General features: G+C 37.9%; 1 protein-coding gene across 4 annotated transcripts in view; it reads left to right on the forward strand.

The window, feature by feature from the left end:
- Positions 1-11115, forward strand: part of PTPRA (protein tyrosine phosphatase receptor type A) — a 175060-nt gene that overhangs the window by 73823 nt on the left and 90122 nt on the right. For 2 of the 4 annotated variants that reach the window (XM_017504762.2, XM_017504763.2), the window contains exon 3: positions 9077-9119. The exons of the other annotated variants lie outside the window; for them this stretch is intronic. The gene's annotated coding sequence lies outside the window, so the exon portion shown is untranslated. The remainder of the gene's footprint in view (positions 1-9076; positions 9120-11115) is intronic. 4 annotated transcript variants of the gene reach the window in all.

An 11115-nucleotide genomic window follows, 5' to 3' on the forward strand; every position in this document is an offset into this window, starting at 1 on the left:
CAGTTCTCACTTTGTCACCCAGGCCAGAGTGCACTGGTGTAAACACAGCTCACTTCAGCCTTGACCTCCTGGGCGTTCTCACTTTGTCACCCAGGCCAGAGTGCACTGGTGTAAACACAGCTCACTTCAGCCTTGACCTCCTGGGCTTAAGGGATCCTCCTGCCTCAGAGAGAGAGAGACAGAGAGAGAGAGAGAAGAAAGAAATTATATGAAATTCAAATTTCAACATTTTATTAGAATATGCCATATTCATTTGTTTATATGTTGTCTATGGCTGCCTTCATGATACGACGGCAGAGTTGAGTAGTTGGAGCAGAGACTAATTGCCAGCCCTTGTTCCAAATGATTAGTAAATCTTAAAGGTGATTGCCAGCATCCCTTTCTTGACCTGCTTTAATGATACTGATTTTAATGTTTGGCTTTTCTGTATGTTGTTGTCCATTATTTCGAGATACATAATTTTCTCTGGTGAAAAATTCTTTTGTTTCTGGTTTGTTTGTTTTTTGTTTTTGTTTTGAGACAGGGTCTTGCTTTGTCACCCAGGCTGGAGTACAGTGGCATGATCTCAGCTAACTTCAACCTCTGCCCCCTGGGTTCAAGCATTTCTCCTACCTCAGCCTCCAAAGTAGCTGGGATTATAGGTGCCCGCCACCATGCCTGGCTAATTTTTGTATTTTTAGTAGAGACGGGGTTTCACCATGTTCGCTAGGCTGGTCTCAAACTCCTGACCTCAGGTGATCTGCCTCAGGCTCCCAAAGTGCTGGGATTACAGGCATGAGTCACCGCGCTCGGCCTCTTTTCCTCTGTTATCTGACTCACTGGATGGCATCTGTTAGGTAAATCAGAAACCAAAGAGGAGTAGCATTCAATACTCCCTGTCACCCCAAGAACAAATCTATTATTAAGCCCTGTGCAGTTTACCTCCTGAATATCTCCTTACTTGTAATACTCTTGCATCTCCACCAGTAACTTCTAATTGAACTGCGCATATCCAGTGCTATGTTCTCTACACCCAGCTAAATAAAATGTTCGTTCCAAAATGTAGGGCAGGTAGTTCACTGTCATGCTTCTGTTCTTCAAAGGCTTCTTAATGCTTATGGGACAAAGGAAAGTCACCCTGTGTGGCCCTACCCTGTATACATCTCCAGCTTCCTGGCAGCTGCTCCCCCTTGCTCTTTATGCTTCAGCCACAGTGGCTTTTTTTAGACCCTATTCCCACCCTTTCTGAAGTTACTGACTAGCATGGAGTTCCCTGCCTTCCTTAATGCCTTCCTGATTCCTATTCATCTTTCACTTGTCAGCTCAGGAGTCAGTGCCTCAGGGAGGCATTGGCTGAGCTCCCTGGCTAGGTCAAATTTTCTTCTTCTATAGGCTTTTAGAGTCCTATAATTCTCTTTTCTATCACTTCTCATATTTGTCTGTGTGTTGATGTATTTAATGCCAGTTTTCTGCTACTAGACTGTAAACTTCATGAAGATAGGGATTCAGTTAGAATTCGTTCACTATTTCTAGTAGAAGGAACAGGGCCTACCACATAGTAAATACTGAGTTAATGGGTTATTTCCCCAGTGATTGCCTTTTTAAAGAAAACTAGTTTTATAAATCTGATTTCTAGAAAATCAGTTCTGTAAACCAGCATTAATCAGGCTTATCATATGGCTTTTCATATTTTGAATGATTTTTTGTGAGGATTTTTATTAATGTTTCTTAATGATGTACCATGTTTAAATTTTTGAAGTCAGCCTTCATCATGTTGTGGTATAATATAACATATTCTGCTTTCTCTGCTAGGATTTTAAGATTTTGCAGTTAAAGTTATTTTCTTTTGTGTGTGTGCTTTGTCAGATTTTGGCATCAGTGTTACACTGGTATTTTCGTGGCTTATTTTATTCCATTCTTTTATTTTCAACTTTTCTGTATCCTTAAGCTTAAAAATGTCTCTTTTAAATAGCACATAATTTAGTTTTTTTTTATTATGTTTTATAATTTTTGTATTTTAATTGGAGCATTTAGCTTGTTTGATATAGTTAGTATACCTTTGCCTTCTATATTCCTCAAAGATTTGAATAAAGCAAAAGGCCGACCTCTCCCAAGCAAGAAGAAATTCTCTGGCAGTCTGCCTTTGGACTTGAATTGCAACCTCTTCCTGAATCTCCAGCTGCCAGTCTCTTCTAATACGAGTCAGTTCCTTAAAATAAATCTATACGATATGTATTTAATATAATTAATATATAATATGGCTACTACCTAATAGAATTAATATGTACTTAATATGACATATAATTGCAATAGTACCTCCATATCTGGGGGAGGGATTATGTTTCAAGACCCCCAGTTGATGCCTAAAACCAGATATATATTTCCCTATACATACATAACTGTGATAAAGTTTATAAATTAGGCACAGTAAAAAATTAACAATAACTAATAATAAAGTACAATAATTGTAATAATATACCAGCATGTTCCTTTTTCTCTTTTTTCTTGCTTTTTGGATTGATAGACTTTTTTACTATTCTAGCTTTTTCCTCTCTTGTCAAGTTGTAGACCCTGTTCTTTTAGTAGTTAACCTACAGGTTACAACACATAGCTTACATATATCACATTAAATGATACATTAGTACATTTATTCTTCTTAGACAATACAAAGATCTTGGAACACTTTTAACTTCTTATATCAGTTCCGCTTATATATATATTACGTGTATTCTAATCATATGTTTTAAAATCCATAAGACATTATTGTTTTATATTGTAACTATTCATTTAGATCTATCTACATATTACCACTTACATTTTTCATCACTGCTTTTTTAACCTTTTTGAGATTTACTTTCTGTTTGAAGAACATACTTAAAGTTCTTGGTATAGTTTTTGCTGGTAGTGAATTCTCTTGAGTTTTCTTGGTCTGAAGGTTTTTAAATCTTGCCTTTAGGGGCTGGGTGTGGTGGCTTGTGCCTGTAATCCCAGCACTTTGGGAGGCAGAGGCTGGTGGGTCACTTGAGGTCAGGGGTTTAAGACCAGCCTGGCCAGCATAGTGAAACCCTGTCTCTACTAAATATACGCAAGTTAGCCAGGCATGGTTGTGAGTGCCTGTATTCCCAGCTACCTAGGAGACTGAGGCAAGAGAATTGCTTGAACCCAGGAGATGGAGGTTGCAGTGAAATGAGATCTCGCCACTGCACTCCAGCCTGGGCAACAGAGTGAGATTCATCTCAAAAAAAAAAAAAAAAAAAGAATAAAAAAATTTTTTTTTACGCTTTAGGTTCTTAAAAGATAATTTTACTGGATATAGTAATATTTTTTGGTGGCAAATTTTTTTTTGCCCTTTGAAAATACTCATTTCTTTGTCTTCTGGTTTCTGTCTATATTAGTTAGGGTTCTCCAGGGAAACAGAATCAATAGGTTTTAGGTGTGTTTTATTTTATTTTACCTTTTTTTGTTTCTGTCGCCCTTAGGATATGCTTAAGTTACTTATTTTACTTTAAAAAAAATTTTGTTTTATCTTTTAGAGACAGGGTCTTGCCTTGTCATTCACACTGGAATATAGTGGTGTGATCATAGCCCACTGGAGCCTCAAACACTTGGGCTTAAGCATTACTCCTGTCTCAGCCTTCCAAGTCGCTGAGACTACAGGCATGCACCACTGCATCTGGCTTATTTTATATATATACTTTTATATTTATATAATATTTTATATATTTTATATTGTATATTTTTAAAATTTATTTTTGTTTATTTGTTTTTTTGAGACGGAGTTTCGCTCTGTCGCCCAGGCTGGAGTGCAATGGCGCCATCTTAGCTCACTGGAACCTCCGCCTCCCAGGTTCAAACTATTCCCCCTGCCTCAGCCTCCAGAGAAGTTGGGACTACAGGCGTATGCCACCACGCGTGGATATTTTTTTTGTAGTTTTAGTAGAGGCGGGGTTTCATCATGTTGACCACGCTGGTCTTGATCTCCTGACCTCATGATCTGCCCGCCTTGGCTTCCCAGAGTGCTGGGATTACAGGCGTGAGCCACCAAGCTTGGCCTATATTGTATTTTATATATATTTTATATTATTTTAAAAATATATTTTATATATTTAGATATTCTTATCTATAGTTTCATTCTTTCCTTATCTGTAGTTTCAACTACCCATAGCTAACTACAGTCTGAAAATATTAAATGGAAAATTTAGCAATAAACAATCCATAAGTTTCTTGTACCATTCTAAGTAGCATGATGAAACCTTGCACCTGTCCTGCTCTGTCCAGTCCAGGACATGACTTGCTCCTCTGTGTGATGTATCCATGCTCTAGACACTATCCCTCCGTTGGTCACTTAGCCATCCAGGTTATCAGATCAACTGTAGCAATACTGCAATGCTTGTGTTCAAGTAACCCTTATTTTACTTAATAATGGCCCAAAGTGCAAGAGTAGTGGTGGCATATTGTTACAATTGTTCTAATTTATTGTTAGTTGTTGTTGTTAATCTCTTACTGTGCCTAATTTCTAAATTAAATTTTACCATAGGTATGTATGTATAGGAAAGAAATATAGTTTATATGGGGTTCAGTACCATCTGTGGTTTCAGGCATCTACTGAGGGTCTTGTAACATATCCCCCCAGATAAGGGGTTACTACTGAAATTATATTAAATATATACTAATTACATTAAATATTAGTCATATATAGATTTATTTTAAGGAATTGACTCACAGTGGGGTAGGCTAGCAGCCTGGAGACTCAGGAAGGAACTGCAGTTCAAGTTCAAGGGTAGTCTGCTGGAGAATTCCCTCTTGTGTGGGGGAGGTCAGCCTTTTGTGCTATTCAGATCTTCAATTGTATGGATGAAGCCCACCTACATTATGGAGAGCAATCTGCTGTACTCAAAGTCCATTGATTTAAATGTAAATCTCATCCAAAACACCCCTCACAGATACATCAGAATAACCTTTAACCAAATAATCTGGACACTGTGGCCCAACGAAATTAACAATCACAAGTCTACCCTTTGTCAACTTGGCACCCATACACATCTCCTTAAACCATTATTAATGTCCAAATAAAGACAGTAACAAAGTCATGCTTATGCTTAACATGAAACAACTATCTTGCATGTAGCCAAACACACGCTAGTCCTTTCTCTAGAAGAGGATGTAAATTACTTAGTTGATGTTTACTCTTCTTGATAGCCTAGAACTTAAATTCTAGAGTTTAAGAAAAATTTAATAATACTTAAGTATTATGATCAGCTGTTGATCTAATTGTTTTCTTTGTTGAAAATATTTTTGCATCCATTTTCTATTGCTGCATAGCAAAACATTCCCAAATTTAATATTTTAAGGTAACAACCATGTAAAATTGGCTCACAATTCTGTGAATATCAATCAGTACTAGGTAGCTTTTTGGTTCCTTTGCTGGTCTTTTTTTAGACAGGCTCTCATGGTGTCATCCAAGCTGCTGGAGTGGCGTGGCACAATCTCGACTCACTGCAACCTTTGCTTCCCAGGCTCAAGCAATTCTCCTGTCTCATCCTCCTGAGTAGCTGGGATTGCAAGTGCACACCACCACCACCCAGCTAATTTTTTTATTTTTAGTAGAGACAGTGTTTCACCACGTTGGCCAGGCTGGTCTCCAACTCCTGACCTCAAATGATCCACCTGCCTCAGCCTCCCAAAGTGCTGGGATTACAGGCATGAGCCACCACGCCCAGCCCCTTTGCTGGTCTTGATTGGAGTTATTCATGCGTCTGTAATCATCTAATGGCTCACCTGGGACTGAGATTGTCTCAAGCACATGTTTGGCAGTTGGTGTCACTTGTTGATTGGGCCTGTCTCTTAATGTAAGGAAGTGAGCCAAAGCTTCTCATATTATGACAGCAGTGTTCCAAGAGAGCCAAATGACAGCTGCAAGTTCATTTGAGGTGTCAACTTGGAAGACACTTGGTTACTTCTGCATTTTATTGGTTTAAACAAGTCACAGGTCCAGCTCAAATTATAGGAATGGAGAAATAAACTTCACCTGTTGATAGGAGTGTCAGTGTCTCACTGTAAAAGTCATGTGGACAAGATAGCCATCTTTGCAAACAGTCCACTACAGTGTCTTTTTTCCTTCTGAGTGTTTCAAAAATTGTTTTTAAGGCCAGGCGTGGTGGCCCCTGCTTGTAATCCCAGCACTTTGGGAGGCCGAAGTGGGTGGATCACAAGGTCAGGAGTTCGAGACCAGCCTGGCCAACACAGTGAAATCCTGTTTCTACTAAAAATATAAAAATTAGCTGGGCATGGTGGTGGGCGCCTGTAATCCCAGCTACTCGGGAGGCTGAGGGAGGCAAATTGCTTGAACCTGGGAGGCAGAGTTTGCAGTGAGCCAAGATCGTGCTACTGCACTCCAGTCTGGGCGGTAGAGCTAGACTCTGTCTCTAAAAAAAATTGTTTTTAAATCATTATTTGGTTTTCAGAAGTTTCACTGTGGTGTATCTAGATAAGAATTTTCTTTTTATTTATCTGCTTGAGGGGTTTTAGGGCTTCTTGGATCTGTGGTTTGATGTTTTTCTTTAGTTTTGGAGAATCTTCAGCCTTCGTCTCTTCTTCAAATATTTCTTCTGTTCCATTTTTCCGTTTCCACTTATCTGAAACTGAAATTACATGTAGGTTAGATCATTTCATTGTATCATTTATACCTCTTATCTTCTCTTTGGCATTTTTTGATAAATCTTTTTTCTTCTCTCTGTTTCATTGTAGATACTTCCTTTTGACCTATCTTCCAGTTCACTAACTCTCTTCAGCTATATTTTATCTGTTCTTAAATTTATCCATTAAGATCTTTCTTCAGATTTGCTATTACATTTTTGTACCATTAATTCTTGACTAAAATTCTTAATGCTGCAGGACTGTTCTTATTGTCTGTTTTTTTTTACTGATTCTCATATTGCCTTTTCATAGACTAGACACCGTAGTTCTTAAATTTTTTGTAGAAGTAATCTGAGACCTATGATACATTTTTCTTTTATTTTTTTTTTGTTTTTTGAGATGGGAGTTTTGCTTTTGTTGCCCAGGCTGAAGTGCAATGGTGCAATCTCAGCTCACTGCAACCTCTGCCTCCCGGGTTCAAGCAATTCTTTTCCCTTAGCCTCCTGAGTAGCTGGGATTAGAGGCGCCTGCCATCACACCCAGCTAATTTTTGTACTTTTAGTAGAGATGGGATTTCACCATGTTGGCCAGGCTGGTCTTGAACTCCTGACCTCAGGTGATCTACCCACCTTGGCCTCTCAAAGTGCTGGGATTACAGGTATGAACCACCACGCCCAGCCGATATATTTTTCAAGAGATAATTTACATTTGTTTCTAACTTTGCCTAGGAGTCTTCAGTCATTTTAATTCAGTTTCAGGGATTGATTTGTTTTTAAACAGAGCTGTAGTCCCTATAGCGGTGGTCAACTTCAGCTCACTACTTAATATGCCTATTATGTGTGGAGTACTTTGCTAGATGCTGGGTAGGTCTTGTAAGGAGAGCAGAACTCTCTTTGGTCTGTGTGGAGCACGGAGCTTGATTATAATTGACAGGTAAGTATACACATAGACACACGTGTGCATACACACACACATACACACTCTACAGGCCAGATGCAGTGTCTCACACCTGTAATCCCAGCACTTTGTAATCTTTTGGTAATTCCAACCCTCTTTTTACTTTTTATGTTTTGTAATCCCAACCCTCATTTTTCTCTCATTTCCCTTCAGAAAAATTAGTGATTTTGGTACCAGTGAATCTAGGCTCCAGGTTTAGGTCTGTAGTTTTGGACTAGTTACCTAATTCTTCATTCAAAACAAAATAGAAGGAGGGAAGGAAAAGAGGGCAAACATGGAATTGGGATGGGAAGTAAGGAAAAGAGCACATGAGGAGAGAGACTGTCAAGTTTCTTAGTTTCCTTTTTAAATATAGAAGAAAAGATGGGATAACAATATTCCATCTTATTTCTCTGTTTAAAAGAAAGAGTAAATGAATCAAAATGAAGAAAAGCCGTTTTATCTGCCTCCTGGATGAAGAGTTTTACTGATGAACCTGAAATGTTTTGGTTAACATGAGAAAGGGAGGTGAGAAGATGCCTGAGATGTGCGCTCCATGAGGACAGGAGCTGCTTTCTCTCTCTAACCTGGCACAAGACAAGGAACTTAGTTGAATGAATGAGCAAATAAGTGGTTCTCTGCTTTGAGGAACTTGGACTGTCATTATCTTACAAATCAGGTTTAACACTTATTTGCTTTATTTAAGTTCCAGAAACAGATTAAGAAACTATTTCCTCTCAGAATATTTCTAGCCTGAACTTCTGGTCTGATCCATAGATTGTAGAGCTTAAATTTCCCCAAATCCCAGCAGTCAAAGATTGTTACACCAAGACAAATAGGAGTATATTTCTCAGAGCCTTGTATTTTCTGTCTTTGGCCACAGACCCTAGGACTTAGGCTGATATTTGAGAAGGAAAGATTGGAACTTAGTAGAATTATACTTCCTGTATCTTAATTTTCAACTCTTATATAAGGTTTGCTTTTTCTAGAGAGAGACTAATCTGGAATGAGAATGAATTCTCATCAGTAAAGGCAAAGCTTTAAGTGGGTCATCTGACTTTGCTTTTGTGCTCTACATTCACCCTGGTTATGAAAGGGCCTTTCATGAGTTTTCTAGGCTTTCATCACTGCCAGCCTGTCCACAGGCATTGTGAAAGTATTAAACTTCCTACCCTCCCCCATGCTTGTCTCATGGACCCTTTCGTAGAGTGCACACTGGACTGTGTTTAGCTCAGCAGGAACTCTTTGCAAACACTGAATACATGAACAATCCTCCTGGAAAGATAAGAGATTTCAGTACTGATTAGTGTCATAGCCACAGAAGTTAGTGTTTGCCAGTGTCTGATAACTATGGTGACTTGCAGCCTAATTTTTGTGAAATTATTAGGCCAAAGTTTAAGAAATGTTCATGTTAAAGTTATTTATATATAAAATTTGTCTATAGATAATTTCTGTCAATAGGAGGTTGATGAATGCTTCACATAACCTAGATACAATTAACTGTTTTTTGTTTCTTTTTTTCTAGGACACATGTTCAAAGAGCATAATTAACTTTTTAGAAGAAGCTAGTAAGTACTGAAATCGTTTTTTAAGTTTTTTCTTTAGGACTAGAGGAGGAAAGGAAACATGGAATTTTGAAGGGCTATTTAGCAAGCTGCTTATGGCATAATCTGGTGGGAGGGGCAGAGTAAAGGATTTGCATTTTACTGAGATTCATATATCTCAAGGGAGCTGTATATAAAGTTAGTCATATTTATTGATTTTTCAAGAACTATAGACCATCAACTACAACAGGCTTCAAAAAATTGTGAAATTAGCTTCTTGGGGCCTTCCAGCTTACCTATTATGTTGTTCTCACTATAAAATATAAACTGGGGTTTTAGCCACTTAAATTTTTTACTTTTTCTAATCATCTCTAGTATGTATGCATTCCTTTCCTGTCAGTGCTAGACTCTGTGGTTCAGTGGTTCATCCATTCTCTTCCCAGTACTCAACCTCAAGGCTTAGTTTCATTACATTCCTCTAGCAAAACCTTAATTCTCTATGTTCTCCATTCCATTAGTGCTTAGAGCATTATTTCAGAAAAGAATCCTGGAAAAATGGATCTTAACTCACCTGGGCCCTCAGGGTTGCTGGGCTGCCTGTGTCAGCACTTCCTGTCATTTTCTATAGAAGCAGTATTAGTCTTTTTTTTTTTTTTTTTTTTATTTATTTAGAGAGAAAGAAACAGCTAACTCTCATGCTGAGTGAGAGAATACAGAAAGATGGAATCCAGGAGAGGAAAGCAGCTTCTGCAATGAGTGGAAAGGAATAGAGAGAGATGGAGTTTAGGCGGGGAAGACAGGCTTCCACAAGAGAGTGTGGAAGGGGACCCCAGAGGGGAAATCCAGGAAAGAGAAAGATGGCTTCCATGAGAGTGTTCGTGGAAGGGGACCCAAACATGGAGTCCCAGTATTAGTCTTAATACTTGAAAAAAACCATATCCCGCTATCTCTCCCTCTCTCTTAGCCTTTGCTCTTGCTGCATACTTCATGGGGAAATCTTTACGATGTCAGATTTCAGTTCCCTCACTTTTCTACTATTTTTCCCACTTCTCTCTTTCTTATATACCTTTTCTTCCTTTCCATCTGATTCCTTATCAGCATTTACACATGACTACTTCTTGCTTAATCTAACAGACCGTTTCCTGAGTGCAAATCAGTGGCTAGTTTTGCTAGGGTACAAAAATTCTATATCTAGTCATCTTGAAAAAGTCACCCTGTTATTTCTAATAACTTACCTGTAGATTCTTGTAGATTTTCTTTTTTTTGAGACAGAGTCTTGCTTTGTTGCCATGCCCAGCCTAGATTCTTGTAGATTTTCTATGTAAACAGTCAGATTTTCTGCAAGTATTTGTATACTTTCCAATTTTTATAATTCTAATTTCTTTTTGTTTTTAAAAATTTTTTGTAGAGACAAGGTTTTGCTATGTTACCCAGGCTGGTCTCGAACTCCTGGACTCAAGCAGTCCTCCCATCTCAGCCTCCCAAAGTGCTAGGAATACAGGCATGAGTCACTGTGCCTGGCCAAATTTATTTTCTTGTTGCAAAGGTAAAGACTTTTCATACAATATTGAGTAGAAGTGATAGAAGATTACTTTATTCCTGATTTTCAAAGGAATGCATTCCATTTCTGTCTGTTGAAAATAATTACATAGTGTTGTTGTTGTTTTTAAATAATAACTGTTTTGTCAGGTTAAGGAAGGTTTCTTCTACTTCTATTTAAGATGATTTTTAAAAATCTTGAATTATATGTTTTTGTCTAGTGTATTTTCTACATCAATTGAAATGGTTGTATGACCTTTCTTCTTCAATATGAGTGAATTATACTTAGAGATTTTGTGTTAAAATATCCTTGTATATCTTGGATAAACTCAACTGGATCATGATTTATCCTTTTTATGTGCTGCATTCAATTTGTTCATACTTTGTTAGGATTTTTAAAAATATATATCATTGTGTAAAAGTGAGCCTGTGATTTTCTTTCTTGTAATGTTTTTGTCCAGTTTTGGTGCCTGGTTTTGCT

This window comes from Cebus imitator, unplaced genomic scaffold, assembly GCF_001604975.1.
Source record: "Cebus imitator isolate Cc_AM_T3 unplaced genomic scaffold, Cebus_imitator-1.0 Scaffold328, whole genome shotgun sequence".
NCBI lineage: Eukaryota > Metazoa > Chordata > Mammalia > Primates > Cebidae > Cebus > Cebus imitator.